This window comes from Pocillopora verrucosa, chromosome 7 (assembly GCF_036669915.1).
Source record: "Pocillopora verrucosa isolate sample1 chromosome 7, ASM3666991v2, whole genome shotgun sequence".
Lineage (NCBI taxonomy): Eukaryota > Metazoa > Cnidaria > Anthozoa > Scleractinia > Pocilloporidae > Pocillopora > Pocillopora verrucosa.
This window is the reverse complement of record NC_089318.1, coordinates 18,125,427-18,142,734: the sequence shown is the minus strand read 5'-3', so window position 1 is coordinate 18,142,734 and position 17,308 is coordinate 18,125,427. Positions and strand designations below refer to the sequence as shown.

At 38.9% G+C, this 17,308-nt stretch overlaps 2 long non-coding RNA genes across 2 annotated transcripts; both read right to left on the bottom strand.

The window, feature by feature from the left end:
• Nucleotides 1-9,823: 9,823 nt before the first annotated feature.
• On the bottom strand, nucleotides 9,824-11,761 carry LOC131788478 (uncharacterized). Its single transcript, XR_010718186.1, has 3 exons — nucleotides 11,550-11,761; nucleotides 10,689-10,916; nucleotides 9,824-10,172 (listed from the first exon to the last, which is right to left on the bottom strand). It is a non-coding gene; the product is annotated as an uncharacterized lncRNA (long non-coding RNA).
• A 3,320-nt stretch (nucleotides 11,762-15,081) lies between these two features.
• On the bottom strand, nucleotides 15,082-16,982 carry LOC131784862 (uncharacterized). Its single transcript, XR_010718176.1, has 3 exons — nucleotides 16,809-16,982; nucleotides 15,948-16,175; nucleotides 15,082-15,432 (listed from the first exon to the last, which is right to left on the bottom strand). It is a non-coding gene; the product is annotated as an uncharacterized lncRNA (long non-coding RNA).
• Between the last annotated feature and the right edge of the window lie 326 nt (nucleotides 16,983-17,308).

Genomic DNA, 17,308 nt, shown 5'->3' with positions numbered 1-17,308 from the left:
GACCTTTTGTTGCAGCGTTTAGATCACCCCTGATGAAGGCACTAGACAGGAGTGTAACTTCTTCGGTTACATTCATTAAATCTGCAAACCAGAGTAGCATCAAACCATGTCTGATTGTCCACCTGGTTGCCGTGTGAACTTTAATACATTCAGGAACTATTTCTCGTAACTTAACGTGATTCGCTTGCTAAGTGAGAAGTGACGACGATGCATGAAGGTTAACAGCTTAGTAAGTGTCGCCTTTATAAGCTGGTGACCAGCATTTTCACTCAGATCTGAGCTAGTTCCTAAGGCAGTAAGTTGTGTTATAGAAAAGGAATAAACCTGATGCAGACAAGAGATATTTTTTGTCATAATATTCAATTCAAAAGACTTTGATGAGCCGTTACTCCGAATCTGTTTTATAACATCGGTTTTTACAGGAAGGCGAAAGCCCCGCCAAATCAAAATATGTCGTGCTTACTGACTGACTAAGATAAGGAAAACGAAAAAAAAGATGAAAAAAACTCATCGAAAGCCTGAGCAGCTTGTTTACAGAGTTGTCCTTTCAGTAAAAGAACCTTATGATGTGACAGACAAACTGATTACCAGCCAAAACCCTACATAACATTTACACATATTCAATACATAAAAAGAGAAGGAAGAAAACAATATTAATACCCATTGAAGATTACACCATGCATACACTTTTATCATTTTCTATTGTGTTTCAGGAATTTTTTCGAGTAAGCTGGCCGGAAAACCCAATTAAGCGGCGCCAAAAAAAAAGCTCTTGAGTTACTTCACTCAAGTAATGGACCCTAACAATAGGTACAATAAAACGAGTATTGGCTGCGTCTGAGATTAATAGCTTGAGAAAAGCTTTGTAGTATAGATTATTCCGTATTTAATGATAATTTTTATAGTGTGAAGTTAATTACCGACAGTCGGTAAAAGGGATATGAATTTATTCTTCAGTAACAGAATTAAGAAATTAATTTAGTTCCAGTCAAGTCAGGATTTTGAAACGCTTGCTTGATTCTTGGTTATCTTTTTTAATTAAGAGTCTATATTTACCTAGCATGTCATTTAGAGGACCAAAACACAAAATACTTTGCATAAACTTAACAATAATGTCAAGGAGCGATCAATATCGTTGTCCCTTAATCTCTCAAGAAATGCATAACAATTACAATTCCAATAAAACTAGGATAACCCCCGTTGATTACTCATTAAAATTCATCTACTTTTTTTTTTCTGCGCACCTAAAGATTTAGGAGTTTTAATTAGCTTCCGGGATTATACAGGAGTTTTATTCCCTTCACTTTGCGACTTAATCAATATATATATGCATGATGCAAGGGCAAAAATTAAACGACAGATTGAGACCTTCAAATGTCATTAACATCTAAAGTCTTAGGAGAGGTGTAAGGGGGAGGGGGTTTCTCCGTAGAATTTCTATGATAATACATTTGGCAGAACGCATTTTTCGCGGTTCCATTTGTTCATGCGCTTAGCAATACCTGTCGCACAGCAGGGACCTTTAACCTAGTCTATTCACGTGTAAAATCTATTAAAATTGTTTTCCACTCAAAACCGGACGGCATTGAGAAGCGATGGTTTGAAAAGGCGGTTAAAAATAATGTGAAATCTTTTTTTCAACTTTTTGTTATATTACAAGAAAATATTATTTTGCTATATAATATATCCTTCATTGATCAATCTTGTCCGGTCATGATGGCTGGAGTTTAATCTCTTTCTTTTTGACGTTTTTATGAACCACGATTTCGTCTCGGTCCATAAAAACATTAGAATTCGGCCGACATTCAGCCCTCTTAGTCTCACGCTTGGTCAATGGCATACATATATATATATATATATATATATATCTTACAAAGTTCCCATTTGAATTTTGGGGTAGATATTGCTAATGGAAAATTGAATGCGAGCAAAAGCGATGCGGAAATTATAGAACGCGTTTGGGTTAAATTCGGAATCGGTCTGAGAAATTGACAAATGTTTACCATGAAGTGCAAACATGGCGAAAGAGTAAGGAGATCTTTTGAACGAAATGGACTTAAATTGCGCATTGCGGAAACATGTTTTGCTTAAATTTGCAAGCGAACTGTAACAAAGACAAATCAAAAGAATCGTTTGCAAAATTTAAAAAGTTTTTGTTGCAGTCAGTGAAAGAGCTGGCCGAAAGTGCGCAAGCTTGTACTGAAACTGGCATGTCATCATTCCCCGTTTGGTGGATAAATCTTTGTCATGAAGTTCAAGTCTTCTCAAGGACTCAGATGTCTTTTTCCTTTGCCTCAAATCTATTTCCGAATCTTTCGAATATTACCACAACTCGTTGTCACTGCACCGAATGATTCTCGAAAATGATATACGAGGCAAGGCTTCGCCCTAACTGCAAACGCTTAAGGTACACCTGAAAAATGAATACTTAGGCAAATTACTTACCGCTTAATCAGTTTTCGTGTTATGAATAACTGACGCCACGCATCCTTAAGCCAATACCTAGGGTTATTAGGGTCATTTTTTAACCCCTAGGGGACTGTGGCTTTTAGTTGTTCCCTCCTCACCGGCAGTCAATTTTCTTTAGTTCTCCCTTTTAACTTTATTAGCAACGACTGATCCCTCCTCCGACCCCCCCCCCCCTTACAACCACGTGATCTCCCCTCCTCCCCCTTCCCTGCCCTTCGGGTGATAAATGAAAACTATCCCTTTCGGGATATTCATTTAACATTCGGGCATTGCTGACGTGTTTATTCAATTTTATTCAAAAAAGGATCAAAGGAATTCATGCTCCAAATTTGGGTTAGTGCCAATGTACTGCCTTCAGCCTGGGTAACCAGCTCACACTGCAGATCTGAATAATTGCAAAGGAATGCACTCATAACATGTAATGAATTTCACATAGTAGACAGTTGTCCTACATCGTGTTCTTAAGAATGAACTCTCAAATTCATTGGCATCACGGATACCAGGAAGCATGTCAGCAACGAGATTCCGCTGACGTGATGTACCACCATTACAGTCGTCGGTGTTGTCGCAACAATGGATCAGACAAACGGTGCTGTTCTTGGAAAGACGCTTTTTACAGTCATAATGGTATTCCTTTAAACACTACTCCGGTGGCAGACAATCCCTTGCATATTTTTCCTTCCCGTCAATGTTGGTGTAAGCCTTGCCGTATTGATAGTCAGGACATGACATGACATGTTTTACTTAACTGTCGACAATTATCCCACGAAAATTGGGACGAGCAAGAGTTGCATCTTAAAGTCACTTCTGTCAAGGGAAAAATAAAAACGGGTCATTTTTAACAATTATTTCTAATGAATAATAAATATCTGTACTACCTTGCTGACCTTCCAAAAATTGGAAACTTTCTAAATAAAATTTACTTAACTTACTCTAACAGCCCGCGTACACATCAACCTTGACACACGACCTTTGAAAACTAGCTTGGTAACCCTGCCTCCTTTTTAAACTGAGCCTCGCTGTTATTATCGTGCAAAATGATCATCTCACAGCTGGAGCTTGGGCTACCTGTGCTCCATCCAGATTAAAACTGACTGAACTACGACAATGAGCATACGCGGCACGATTTCGAGCAGTGACACATCCGGATGAGCAGGTGGTAACAATTCACTGATATCAGTGCCCGTAAATCAGCCAATCAGATCCCATTTGCCAGTATTGAAAATCTTTTTGATGAAGTTTAAACATTTCTGCGAAAAAAGGAAACTATTTTAGAATAGAGAAAAATTTCTGAAGACTACATAACGCCTATTTTAAATTAGGTCACCGCTACACCGATTTTTCTACGTATGCGCTTCAAATTTTCTGTCCCTATGGGAGGCAAGGATAAGATTCCGAGAGATGATGTTTAAATATTTTACTTAGTTTTTATTTTTTATATATTGTTTTTTCAGCCTGAAACAGTTTAGCAGGCTCTTTCTGCGTTCTTAGAGGCACGACATACTGCTTCCGTAAGATCTTTTCATTTCTCAATCTTGATAACATTTTAATTAAAAACGGACCTTCAAAGATTAAGATAGTTCAGGCGATTGCTCGTATCATTTCCTAGGCGCTAGAGGGAAATCTTTCGAACCTAATCGGTGGGCTAATCAACGAGTGAATCCTTGCAGATAAGTTGTAACTCGTCAAGACCGTGATACCTTGATGATAAGGAAGGGGGAGGGGGGAGGGGGGAGGGAGGAGGGTGGGGGATCAACTGATTTTCTTAAAATGTCCTTTGCGGGGTTTGTCGCCACAAGTAGCGGGAGCCTAAAAGGCTTTGTGCAATCGTAACAGTGTCCGGTGTGTCTGTTATCGAATTGTGACATTGCACAGGTTGGAAGTTGTTTGAAAGAAACATGATAAAAACCTACAACATATCATTCATATAAAACATACAAAAACATTTTATTGTTAAAGCAGGCTCCTTCTTAAAGTAAATGTATTGAGACTGTCAAGAGAAGCTACGTTATAATCACATCTTTCATTTCTTCCTAAAATTAAAGGAGGCGCACATATATTTCCTCATGTCACAGCACAAATGAATGTCAGTCTTTGACAACAATCCACAGAGACGCCAATCCGCATGTCAGCAAGAGGGTAATACTGATTAACATAGCTGAGCCAGTGTTACAGTGGTCACCATCGCAACATGTGACGTCGCACTCGAAAGAACTTGATCCAACAGCGGTCTTGCAGGTAAAGTCCGTGTTCGGAGTACACGCCGCCTTGGGGGCGCAATACTTTCTGAAAGACTCGAGGCTGCCGGTCCTGAGATACACCTTACTACACCTATCAAAACCAGACGGACACTGGTGGCTTTTCATCGTACAGTCTGTCCATGATTTGGATGAGCTGCATACATAGCAGTTTAGACTCGACACTGCGAGGAAAGGAAACGAAAAAGGAAAAAAAAGATCGATTTTTCGTCGTTATTTTTGTTATGTCACGCCATTCGTTTCGTAAACGCGTTATGTGACAATACCGAACAACGCGTGACAAGGAGACCAACCAAAATAAGGAAAATGAAGACGAAAATCAAACCAGTGTACACTTATTGACTGAGTGGTAGGGCTAAATGGGAAAACATTTTGTGCAGTTACACCTTGAGGACTGAGCACAGCTAGGTCTGTGCGTGATAATCGAGAGCCAGATACTTTCCCTGTCTGGTCTTTAACCTAACTCAGTTAATATGTATTTCATCATATAACCGTCGTTCTGTATTTTCTGTGCGGCAATTTTTCTGGAATTCCGGCCCTGTTCACGCCATTGCGTCTGTCCTTCATAAGGGGACTATCATACAATATCAAGTCATAATAAATATTATTCATGTCGATACAACAGCTTGCATCTTCAACATGTGGCTCTACGGGTGAGCCTACGCGGCTGTTTATTTTAATATTGTAACTACGATTTCCAATTTTCTTATACCGAATTTAACTCTTAAAAGTCTTAAACTCCGGTCCGGTAGTCTTATAAAATCGCTTTTCATTTCCTTCAGAACATCGCACACGTTCCTGAGATTGGACACCTTCGTATGATATCAAGGCATAATGTACATTATTCATGTCGATACAACAGCTTGAATATCTAACATGAGGCTTCCTAGGTTAGCACACGCGGCTATTTCGTTAAGTATCAAAACTGTGCTTTCCGATACTCTCATATCGAATTTTACTGTTCTAAAGCCATGAACCCCTGCCTGATATTCTAGTAGAATCGTCTTTCATTTCCACAAGAACATCGCACACATTCCTGAGACTCTTTCGAACAGATGAATATATTATCCCTGTGAATTTTTAATACTGTGCAAACCTTGAACAGATGTAATATGAGTTGACGACTATGATCAGTAAACGACTGCATAAATGATTGTAAGAAAGCTTTCTACCGAGTAAGAAGAGTCCATCGTAATCACGATAAAGTTTAACGAAAGCGCTGAATGATTCTGCACAAGCAGCAGGAGTGAATGATCTCAAACTCAAAGGACGCACCGAAATACGAGTCTATTCATGCACTGACATAGTTGCTGTGATCACTTACCGGCTGGAAGAAAAAGGCAAAGAAGGAAGGCTCCACCGAGTTTCATCATGATGACGGTTCAAATGCCTTTGGCTCTCGGAAGATCTTATCTAGATATCAAACGTTCTTGCACTCAGTAGACTTAAACAAGCAAAAAGTAACGTTTCTGTTTTTCTTTTCAGTCTGAAATTAAAATATTTTATCACACGCCTCACTTTCAGTTGTCAATCAGGATAGAGCGATAATGACTACAGGGGTCACGCTGATATCTTTTGTTTTTAACAAAGCGGTCACAATCGTTCGTAATAGAATTTCAAGCCTTCATATAGTCTGATTTTCACATATCAATATTTGCGTAGTCACCAAACAGACGAGAGATAAAACCACCAGAAAAGTAAACAAATGGCTAGTCACGAAAGCAACGCTTCGCTTTTCCCCATAAAAATTCGATGGTTCCTCATGTGGGCCGATGAAATTCAGTGTGTGAACACCACTGAACCTTGAAAATATATCTTGTCGAGGGAACAGTTTTGGTCCCGGTGTCCCAACGGATTTGGACCCCCCTAGAATTGGACCCCCCGGTCCAAATCCGCTAGCGGATATGGACCCCCCCGGTCCATATCCGCTAGCGGATTTGGACCCCCGGGGTCCATATCCGCCAGCGGATTTGGACTCCCCTCCGCGGATTTGGACCCCTTTAACAAAACTGAGTAAAAACATTACCATACATAACTTCCTAATAGAAATAATAAAAATTTAGAAAGTAGGCTTTCAAAGAAGGTTTTTTTTCAGAAAGTAGGTTTTTATTTTAAAACATTCTCGTAGACGTGATCTTTTTCTCAGCATTGCGTCTCAATTTAAGGTTTTCGTTTAATTAACCTGCAGCTGTAAGTCTGTTGTTTACCTCTGGAATGAAAATGAAACGTAAATTTTGAAATCATTTGTTTGCTTGCCAGTTCTCTTGAAAAAGTGTGAAATATAAAATAATAACAACCGTTGAATGCGTGAAAGCTTCAATTATGATTGTTTTTTTTTTTTGGTTTTGTGAAATACCGATTGTTCGAATCTCGACTTCTAAACTTCCGACAACTTCAACAAAAAGCCTTTAGTCAACGCAATTTCTCGAATTAAGCTTTATTTTCACGAAGGTTCGAAAGAATCGGGAATTCGCTGTTCGTTTTCCTCAACTGATATGCGTTGCTCCGCCTACTTTAATTTTATACGGTTGAACAATTTACTTCTTTATTAAGTTATTCTGTTATGATGTTATTTTAGGCGCACCGTTAAATAAACATCGCGTTGCGTTTGTGCTACTTGCTACTTACCTCTTGAATGAAAGTAATTAAGTTAAACTTCAAGTCTTTTTAGCGCTCTTGTCAAGTTAAAAACAGAGTGTTTGGTAGGGTGAATTAACAAAAAGTAGATGATAGACAATAAGACACCGCTATATTCTAATTACATTGTTTTCTTTCCTTTTCTTTTTAATCTTTTTCTCGTCTAGATTCTTTTCTTTTTGAAATCTAGCGCTTTTCACCAGAAGCCTTGAAAAGCGTGTCTTTATGTACCGCAAGTGTGTAACTTTGAATCAAACGTTCTCATAATACTCTTTAACGCGTAAAAGTTATAGTTAGTGTTGCGCTTGGTCTGTTAAGCACCGACCATAAAAAAGTTATTTTCAGTGCGGTTATAAAATGTTTCACAACTTACTAACTGATAGAGCAAATATAAAAACGGTTTAACTCATTTAGTTAAACTTATTTATTGATATTGTTTTTTGTCTAGTCGAATGTTAACAAATTATCGGTATGAAGTGATAAACATGTACTAGACAATAGGTCGCTTTTAGACGATAATTACATTGTCTTGATATATAGAAATGTTAATAAGCGTGGAACGTGTTACAGCAATTATTCATTTATGTTATTGTTACTGTGTGCAGCACAATAAAGTTTAGTTTCTCCGCCTACTGCAAAGGTTTTATTTTACTTTTATTGTCTTCGCTATGTATAAAAGGGCACTCAATTCCACAAGTGTTATCATTACTTTTATGATTCATTCCATGAACGATGGCCGAAACGAAAACGTACAACGAAGTCTTTAACTATCTCCGCGATAACGAATATCCGATCGATTTTTCGAAAGACCAAAAGAGAAACTTGCGCAAGAAAGCGCTAAAATATGTTCTTGAAGATGGTGCGCTTTATTTCATTGGCCAGAAAAAAGGTGAGCCTAAAAGATGGGTTCATTGAAGTAAAGTAAGAGTAGTACTAGTTTCATACTTGTTCTTCAGAATTGTATTGCAACAGAATAAGAAAGGATTTGGTATGAGTTTCAATAGTTCGAATCCAATAGTTTGTTGTCATTTAATTCATGCGTAGGCTATTCTACCAACTTAAATAAATGTGTCAGAAATGAAACGATATCTGCCCTTTTCTTCGTCAATTATAGTACGCAATCTTGTGTTGAAATTTTAACGGACATCGCCTAAAAGCTCGCAGTTGGAACAAGTTACGAAAAAGGAATGTTTAGTTGGGGGGGGGGGGTCCAAATCCGCGAAGGGGGTCCAAATCCGCTAGCGGATATGGACCGGGGGGGTCCAAATCCGCGGGGGGTCCAAATCCGCTGTGACACCGGTCCACATTTTTGTCAACAAAGTGAACATATATCGGTTAAAAAGATGAAATGTATGGACCACGTGCAAAGCTGTCAATTGTTTCTCGAATATTGCGCATGTTAAATATTCGATAGTGACATCTTATTTACATCTTCATCTACATCCACTTTCATTAAGTTGGTAAATTCTGTACAGACATCACACCGATCAACTCGCGCGCAAAGTGAAGACTCTAGGAAGGCTTGAAATTATATTAAGAACGCCTGTGATCAAGAAACGGGCAAGGAATATTCCACAATAGTAAAAATAATCGTAAAAGATGATCGCGGAAAAGCGATTGCGTGACGCGCGTTAAGTTGTAAGGTGACATGTTATCACGTATCAGACGAAGTGTAAATTCTCAGTCTGCATTTTGTACCAAGTCTGCAGTCTGCATTTTGTACTGACCGGTTGGTATTGCTGTTTTGTTTTAGCGAGCCTCAAGTCAGGACCGCAATAATGGAGCTCGAAAGAAAAAATTTAGACTATCTTGGCCGTTATTATTGATGATTTGTTGACTGTATGTTAAAGAGCTCCCGAGGACAAGCACAATGATAGAGCAATGATTACTTCATACCAAATCAAGACGAACACAAATGCGCGGCTTACCGATATGGTTGCCTCTGATGCTGATGCTCTTCTGCGTGGTCACAGCGTGTTTTGAAATGAACCCGCTACGGGTCCCCTAGGTGTGAACATTGCGGCTTTTCGATTCAAGTTGCATTTTTTGAAGTTCGGAAATGTGATTTGAGGTTATTATTGTTTTCAAACCATACAAACATTTTATTTCTTTCCACGTGAGCTTCTGAGCTTCATTGAAATTAATTTTAACTTTCACTAAGTGGGGAGGGGTAGCATGCAAGACTACTTCCGTTTACAGTCCAAGACGCAACTTCCGTCCACGGTCGACAACTTCCATCAACAACTGCTACACCACGATACCTCAATCATTGCTTTCAGCATGAATGAGCAGAAAAAGGAGGCCAAAACTTAACAACAAAGAAGAATGTAATGATCTCCCAAAAGACTGCGACAAACTGTTAATCCGTGAACAACGTTGTCAGCATTAGCATAATGCATTTATTGAAAGAAAAGCGGTTCTCTTCCGAAACGTCTGCAAAGACAAAAACTAGGCTATGCAATAAGGTGCCTTTTTTATTTCTATTCGCTTTGCCAAAGTCCTTATAAAAATTATTTTCTAAAAATACTATTTCTATCATTATTTCCCTCTTCGTGGCAGAGGCGTTTACAATTAATCTTGTACTTTACTGCTAAAAAATGATGCGGAGAACATTTATTCTACAAAAATATCATGACTTGGAAATTTATTAAAAATCACAAATTGTCAATTTCATTTAGTTTAATCCGCGAAGTAATCATCGAAGACTCCAAGGGCGGGCAGGATCTATGTTACACATGTCACCTTCACAGCAGACTGTGGAACAAGCAGTCAATATGCCACCAGTACTGTCGTTGGTAAGTTTGCACACTGCAAAGAAAACATCACGCTAAGGTAAGTTTAGTAGAGAGGATTGGGGCTTAATCATTTGACCCTTTGAGGACTTGCAGTTAACCGTTATACTCCCGAATAGATTTGCGAACGAAACTCTATATCCAGGAACAGCTGGAGTAGCTTCGGGATTAAAATTACCCAAGGAAAACGGAACTTTTCGGATACGCTTTAAGAAGAAGACAAATTGGAAAAGTTTAATTTTCCGTTTTGATGTTGACAGGAAACAATTGCCTCTTTGTGCGACATGTAGACTCCAATTATGATGTAATATTTCTCGAGCATTATCGTCTAGATGTGCTTTTGCTAGGCTCATTGACATTTTCCTTTTCACTAGCTACAACGAATTTCATTGAAAATTATAAAATGATTGACGGTGTGTCTGAAAGCTTATTAAACCACTTCCATGCATCATGAGGGGGGAGGGGAGGGGGTAGGGGGGGAGTGAAGAAAGGAGCACCGATCTCAAGATTGTCGCAGCAAATATTCACTTACAATCGAGGTTGCTGTTCTTGTCACAAAACAAGCTCCTGGAGCTGCAATTCCTCATCTCTGCGTTGAGTGGATTTTCCCCAGGTACTTGCACGGTCATTTTGAAAGTCATACAGCTATCAAAGCCTGGAGAAGTGCATTCGATGGATTTGATATCCTGACTGGTACACGAACTGAATGATGATGGGTATCCTGAGATGTCTGCACATTCTTGGCATTTGAGAGCTAGAACTGAAAATATTGCATGAATGTTAAATTGTTGCGTTTCTCTTCCCCAAGAAGAAAATTCAAGCAACATGCAAATAAATTGAGTTTGGACAAAGCTATTCAATCAATTTTTTGATCTTATTAATTTTTGACATCATAGTACAACGATTCCACCCCACCCAGTATTCTATTATGGAACTGTTCAGGGAACAGTTAGTGGTAACTATTAATAGTTTGTTCAGGGAACTGTAATACTCCTCTGTTAGACTAAAACGCACTTTACTTAAATTTTAACATTTACGCGAACTAACTTCTGATAAAAATAAATCACTACACGACGCAGTTATATATCTGAAAATCACACATTCAAACTCATTATTTCACTTCAAAACTTTGTCGTCGGCGCTCTATATACTACATGAACATAGACACATTTTCCTCTTTAAGTTGCGAGTTCCGCCTCGCGTTATGTCTGCAGAGGTCAATAAATGGGGAAAGAGCATTTGCGAAAAATGATCAAAAACTACCAAGCATAAACTGGGAGAAACACTGACAAGATACCAAGCTCTCTTATTGCACTCTATATCCCCACGAGGCTAATTGATTAAATCATTACGAAAAATGTCAGAACCATCCCCTTGGGACATGTTCACTTACCAGTTGAAAGCGAAACGAGGAGAGCGCATACACTAGCTAGCCACAGTTTCATTTCGATCAGATGTATGTTAACCGATCAGGGAGCAGATCCTTCAATATGCAGAGCTAGAGGATCACCGGTACCTAGTAATGTAAAGGACCGAACAATCCGCGCCGCATTTATACAACTTCCTTTATGCCTACTGACGTCATGCTAAAGCTCCTTAAAATTTCTCGTGAGGTAGTCACTTCAAGATCGTTCAAAGCAGAAAAGACATTCGGAAGTTCGTCATCGTTGGTCGTGTAATCCTATACCTCTGATGTAGGTAAGAAAGCATTTTGATCGGAGTTAAAAACAGCATGCATGCATCAGATTTTAGTTTTAGGCTCACAAAAATATTAAATCTTCCGCAGAATTTTCTACGGTCTTGCTTGAGTAAGAAAAGGCAAGAGGAATGACTCCTCAGTTGAGAGAAGAAAAAAGGAAAGAGAAAGACGACAGCGATGAATGAAGGTGAATGAGGAAAAAAAGCTTCAGGTTTCCTACCAAAGGTCACTACGTTAGTATCATCTATTGATGTCATAACTTTCATGCTGTTATTTTCAGCCAATTAGAGCCAGGCATAGAAACGGCAGTCATCCACTGAGGAATTATTCAAGCTGTCATCATCGACACTCAAAACTTGACTTGCCTGAACAAAACACACGGCTAGTCATCTCTTAAACTAAGTATAGTTATGTGACGTGACACTTCCTGACAATAATTTTGAATAGTCCGCACGAAAGCATTTTCCTAGATCGAAAAAAAGTTTGGGTTTCGCTTCCGGAGCATGCCTTACGCAGGGGTATGATTTATTGAATGACCTCGTTGTTATGCTTCTCGTTTTTCATTAGACTAATTAAGCAAATTCTTACGGCCTGAATCGATCAATATTATGTATTTTGAGCTATCCAAAAGCCGTGTCTAAAACCGAAACTCTAAGCCCTAGAAGCCATTATTAGTGCCAGACCCCAGCAAAACTTTCCCCGACTCGTCTCAAATCTTCTCGCTGAGAAACGTGCGTCCTCCAGAGATAATGGACTTACTTGCAGCTTCCGGAAAGATGGCCATTCTGCTGAATGGTGAATTAACTAAGCTCCGGCATAAATGAAGACTAGAAGGTCATACTTGAACATAAATAGGAATTTTATCTTATATGTTTTTACCGAATCACCCTCTCACTCCAATACCGTTTTTTGAACAAAAATCCTGTTTAATCAGTCTGTTGATTGAGAAGTGAATACTAGTCCCTTCTCATATTGAGACTAAAAGAGAATTTGTAAAATAAACAACCCAGCGTTTGGAGTGCTGGTAGCATAAATTGATATTTTTCTGAGATGTCCATACATGATAACAAACAAGCCTGAGGTTTTCTGAGCCTCTAAAAATCATACGTTATCAGTCGTAAGTAATCATATCAAACACATAGAGTACAAATAGTCTTAAAAGGAAAGTAGTGACCACGCCCACTTCAACACCCCACTGAAATCGAGTGTAATTTTCGAATGTTTTACCATTGTGCGGATTCTCTACGGAAAAAGCACTCAATGTACCTCTGAAATATTAAACTATAATATTGTGGCTTTCTATTTCGCTAATTTTCTAACTTGAAGGTAAAGTTTTTCCCTCGTCATTTTTACCTTTTCTCCGAGCGGTTGCGTGAAATTAAAAAGGCGTTTTTGATCAAAACACGACCGAGCGAAGGGTCTCGGGCGATATCTCTTTTACGCAGGCGCAAATTAAAAATGTACCGCCAGAATCAAAAAGAGGAACAAATTTCCTTTGTTTTGATATGTTAAGTGTCGAACAAAAAGCAGATTTACCCTCGTCAAATGGCGTTTCAAAACAGCTGTATCTTCCTCCTTTTGATTTTTTCCTGTTTTGTAAGCGTGAAAGCAGTAGGAGAGGGATCGGGAAACTCAGAAAGCGCTTCGGGAATTAGTCTGCCATCGTTTACTTACAAGATAAACAAGTACGATTTGTGAAGTTCGTTGAAGTACGAAGTCTAAATAAATGCCTTTTTAAGCTTGTTTGCTGGATTTTTCGTAAACATCCCTGATTAGTTTTTCGTTTCAGCTTACTAATCTATACTGTTTCAAAGCAATGTAAAGACGAAGACGGAGAACCATGAGTCGGTCCTTTCAACAATCGTAAACAAAGTGTTTGAGCAATCAGGTATACGAGGTGTAATAATCAATAGCCGCACATTAGAAGTCTTCAGAAAGAAAGTATTCTGTCTTCAGAAGGCTGTCAAGAAAGCTAGTGATCGTGGCGGAAGGCAATTAAATGCGCTTCTTAGCAAGTTGGAAACGGGCTTTCGGTATCGATTTAATATCATATCGATCTCAGTATCATACAGTTTTGTATCTTTCCTCCGTGGATTCGCCTTTCTAACGAGGGTTTATGTTGAGTATTCATTGCAAAATCACTTTGTTTTTTTCTTTCTTTGGCTTGTCCGCCATTTTGAAAATTCGTAACGGAGAGCATGCGCATTACGTGGGGTTAGTGGTTGCGTACACCTGGAACCGAGAAAAACAAATGTTCGTCGCACTGGGGAAAGAGTTTGATATGGTTATACAACACAAATCGCTTTTTTCTTTTTCTTTTTTAAATTTACTCAACTCCATCATTTGAAAACAAATATTCCCAAAACGTGAACATGCAACTGAGCTGTAATGTCAAAATTCCACGAAAAACATCAATGACGCCGATGCGCATGCCAAGAATAAGAAACTGCTGAAAGATAGGGCTGAGCCTGCGTTACAGTTGTCTTTGTCATTGCAACAGGTGATATCACAAGTGAAATCAGATACAGCGGTTTCTCCACAGGTAGAATTTTCTGAGCTTCCACAAGAGAGCTCACGAGCACAGCCCTTGGAGAATATTTCACTTCCGCCATACTTAAAGTAGACCTTGATGCATTGGTTTTGTTGGGGAAGACACTTTTCCTGTGAAACTTTACAATCGTCCCACGAGGTTGAACTTGTACAAGCATTACATTCCAGACTTGATACCAGGAAAATCAAGTTAAGAAATTTTGACCATTAGTATTTTGTATATTGAAGCACTTTGGATTGCGGCTTTTCGATTCAAGTTGCATTTTTAGAAGTTCAGAAATGTGATTTGTCATTATTATTGTTTTCAAACCATACAAACATTTTATTTCTTTCCACATGAGCTTCTGAGCTTCATTGAAATTAATTTTAACTTTCACCAAGTGGGGAGGGGTAGCATGCAAGACTACTTCCGTTTACAGTCCAAGACGCAACTTCCGTCCACAGTCGACAACTTCCATCAACAACTGCTACACCACGATACCTCATTCATTGCTTTCAGCATGAATGAGCTAAAAAAGGAGGCCAAAACTTAACAACATAGAAGAATGCAATGATCTCCCAAAAGACTGCGACAAACTGTTGATCCGTGAACAACGTTGTCAACATTAGCATAATGCATTTATTGAAAGAAAAGCGGTTCTCTTCCGAAACGTCTGCAAAGACAAAAACTAGGCTATGCAATAAGGTGTCTTTTTATTTCTATTCGCTTTGCCAAAGTCCTTATAAAAATTATTTTCTAAAAATACTATTTCTATCATTATTTCCCTCTTCGTGGCAGAGGCGTTTACAATTAATCTTGTACTTTACTGCTAAAAATTGATGCGGAGAACATTTATTCTACAAAAATATCATGACTTGGAAATTTATTAAAAATCACAAATTGTCAATTTCATTTAGTTTAATCCGCGAAGTAATCCTCGAAGACTCCAAGGGCGGGCAGGATCTATGTTACACATGTCACCTTCACAGCAGACTGTGGAACAAGCAGTCAATATGCCACCAGTACTGTCGTTGGTAAGTTTGCACACTGCAAAGAAAACATCACGCTAAGGTAAGTTTAGTAGAGAGGATTGGGGCTTAATCATTTGACCCTTTGAGGACTTGCAGTTAACCGTTATACTCCCGAATAGATTTGCGAACGAAACTCTATATCCAGGAACAGCTGGAGTAGCTTCGGGATTAAAATTTCGGATACGGGATTAAATTTTCGGATACGCTTTAAGAAGAAGACAAATTGGAAAAGTTTAATTTTCCGTTTTGATGTTGACAGGAAACAATTGCCTCTTTGTGCGACATGTAGACTCCAATTATGATGTAATATTTCTCGAGCATTATCGTCTAGATGTGCTTTTGCTAGGCTCATTGACATTTTCCTTTTCACCAGCTACAACGAATTTCATTGAAAATTATAAAATGATTGGCGGTGTGTCTGAAAGCTTATTAAACCACTTCCATGCATCATGAGGGGGGAGGGGAGGGGGTAGGGGGGGAGTGAAGAAAGGAGCACCGATCTCAAGATTGTCGCAGCAAATATTCACTTACAATCGAGGTTGCTGTTCTTGTCACAAAACAAGCTCCTGGAGCTGCAATTCCTCATCTCTGCGTTGAGTGGATCTTCCCCAGGTACTTGCACGGTCATTTTGAAAGTCATACAGCTATCAAAGCCTGGAGAAGTGCATTCGATGGATTTGATATCCTGACTGGTGCACGAACTGAATGATGATGGGTATCCTGAGATGTCTGCACATTCTTGGCATTTGAGAGCTAGAACTGAAAATATTGCATGAATGTTAAATTGTTGCGTTTCTCTTCCCCAAGAAGAAAATTCAAGCAACATGCAAATAAATTGAGTTTGGACAAAGCTATTCAATCAATTTTTTGATCTTATTAATTTTTGACATCATAGTACAACGATTCCACCCAACCCAGTATTCTATTATGGAACTGTTCAGGGAACAGTTAGTGGTAACTATTAATAGTTTGTTCAGGGAACTGTAATACTCCTCTGCTAGACTAAAACGCACTTTACTTAAATTTTAACCTTTACGCGAACTAACTTCTGATAAAAATAAATCACTACACGACGCAGTTATATATCTGAAAATCACACATTCAAACTCATTATTTCACTTCAAAACTTTGTCGTCGGCGCTCTATACACTACATGAACATAGACACATTTTCCTCTTTAAGTTGCGAGTTCCGCCTCGCGTTATGTCTGCAGAGGTCAATAAATGGGGAAAGAGCATTTGCGAAAAATGATCAAAAACTACCAAGCATAAACTGGGAGAACACTGACAAGATACCAAGCTCTCTTATTGCACTCTATATCCCCACGAGGCTAATTGATTAAATCATTACGAAAAATGTCAGAACCATCCCCTGTGGGACATGTTCACTTACCAGTTGAAAGCGAAACGAGGAGAGCGCATACACTAGCTAGCCACAGTTTCATTTCGATCAGATGTATGTTAACCGATCAGGGAGCAGATCCTTCAATATGCAGAGCTAGAGGATCACCGGTACCTAGTAATGTAAAGGACCGAACAATCCGCGCCGCATTTATACAACTTCCTTTATGCCTACTGACGTCATGCTAAAGCTCCTTAAAATTTCTCGTGAGGTAGTCACTTCAAGATCGTTCAAAGCAGAAAAGACATTCGGAAGTTCGTCATCGTTGGTCGTGTAATCCTATACCTCTGATGTAGGTAAGAAAGCATTTTGATCGGAGTTAAAAACAGCATGCATGCATCAGATTTTAGTCTTAAGCTCACCAGAATATCAAATCCTCCGCAGATTTTCTACGGTCTTGCTTGAGTAAGAAAAGGCAAGAGGAATGACTCCTCAGTTGAGAGAAGAAAAAAGGAAAGAGAAAGACGACAGCGATGAATGAAGGTGAATGA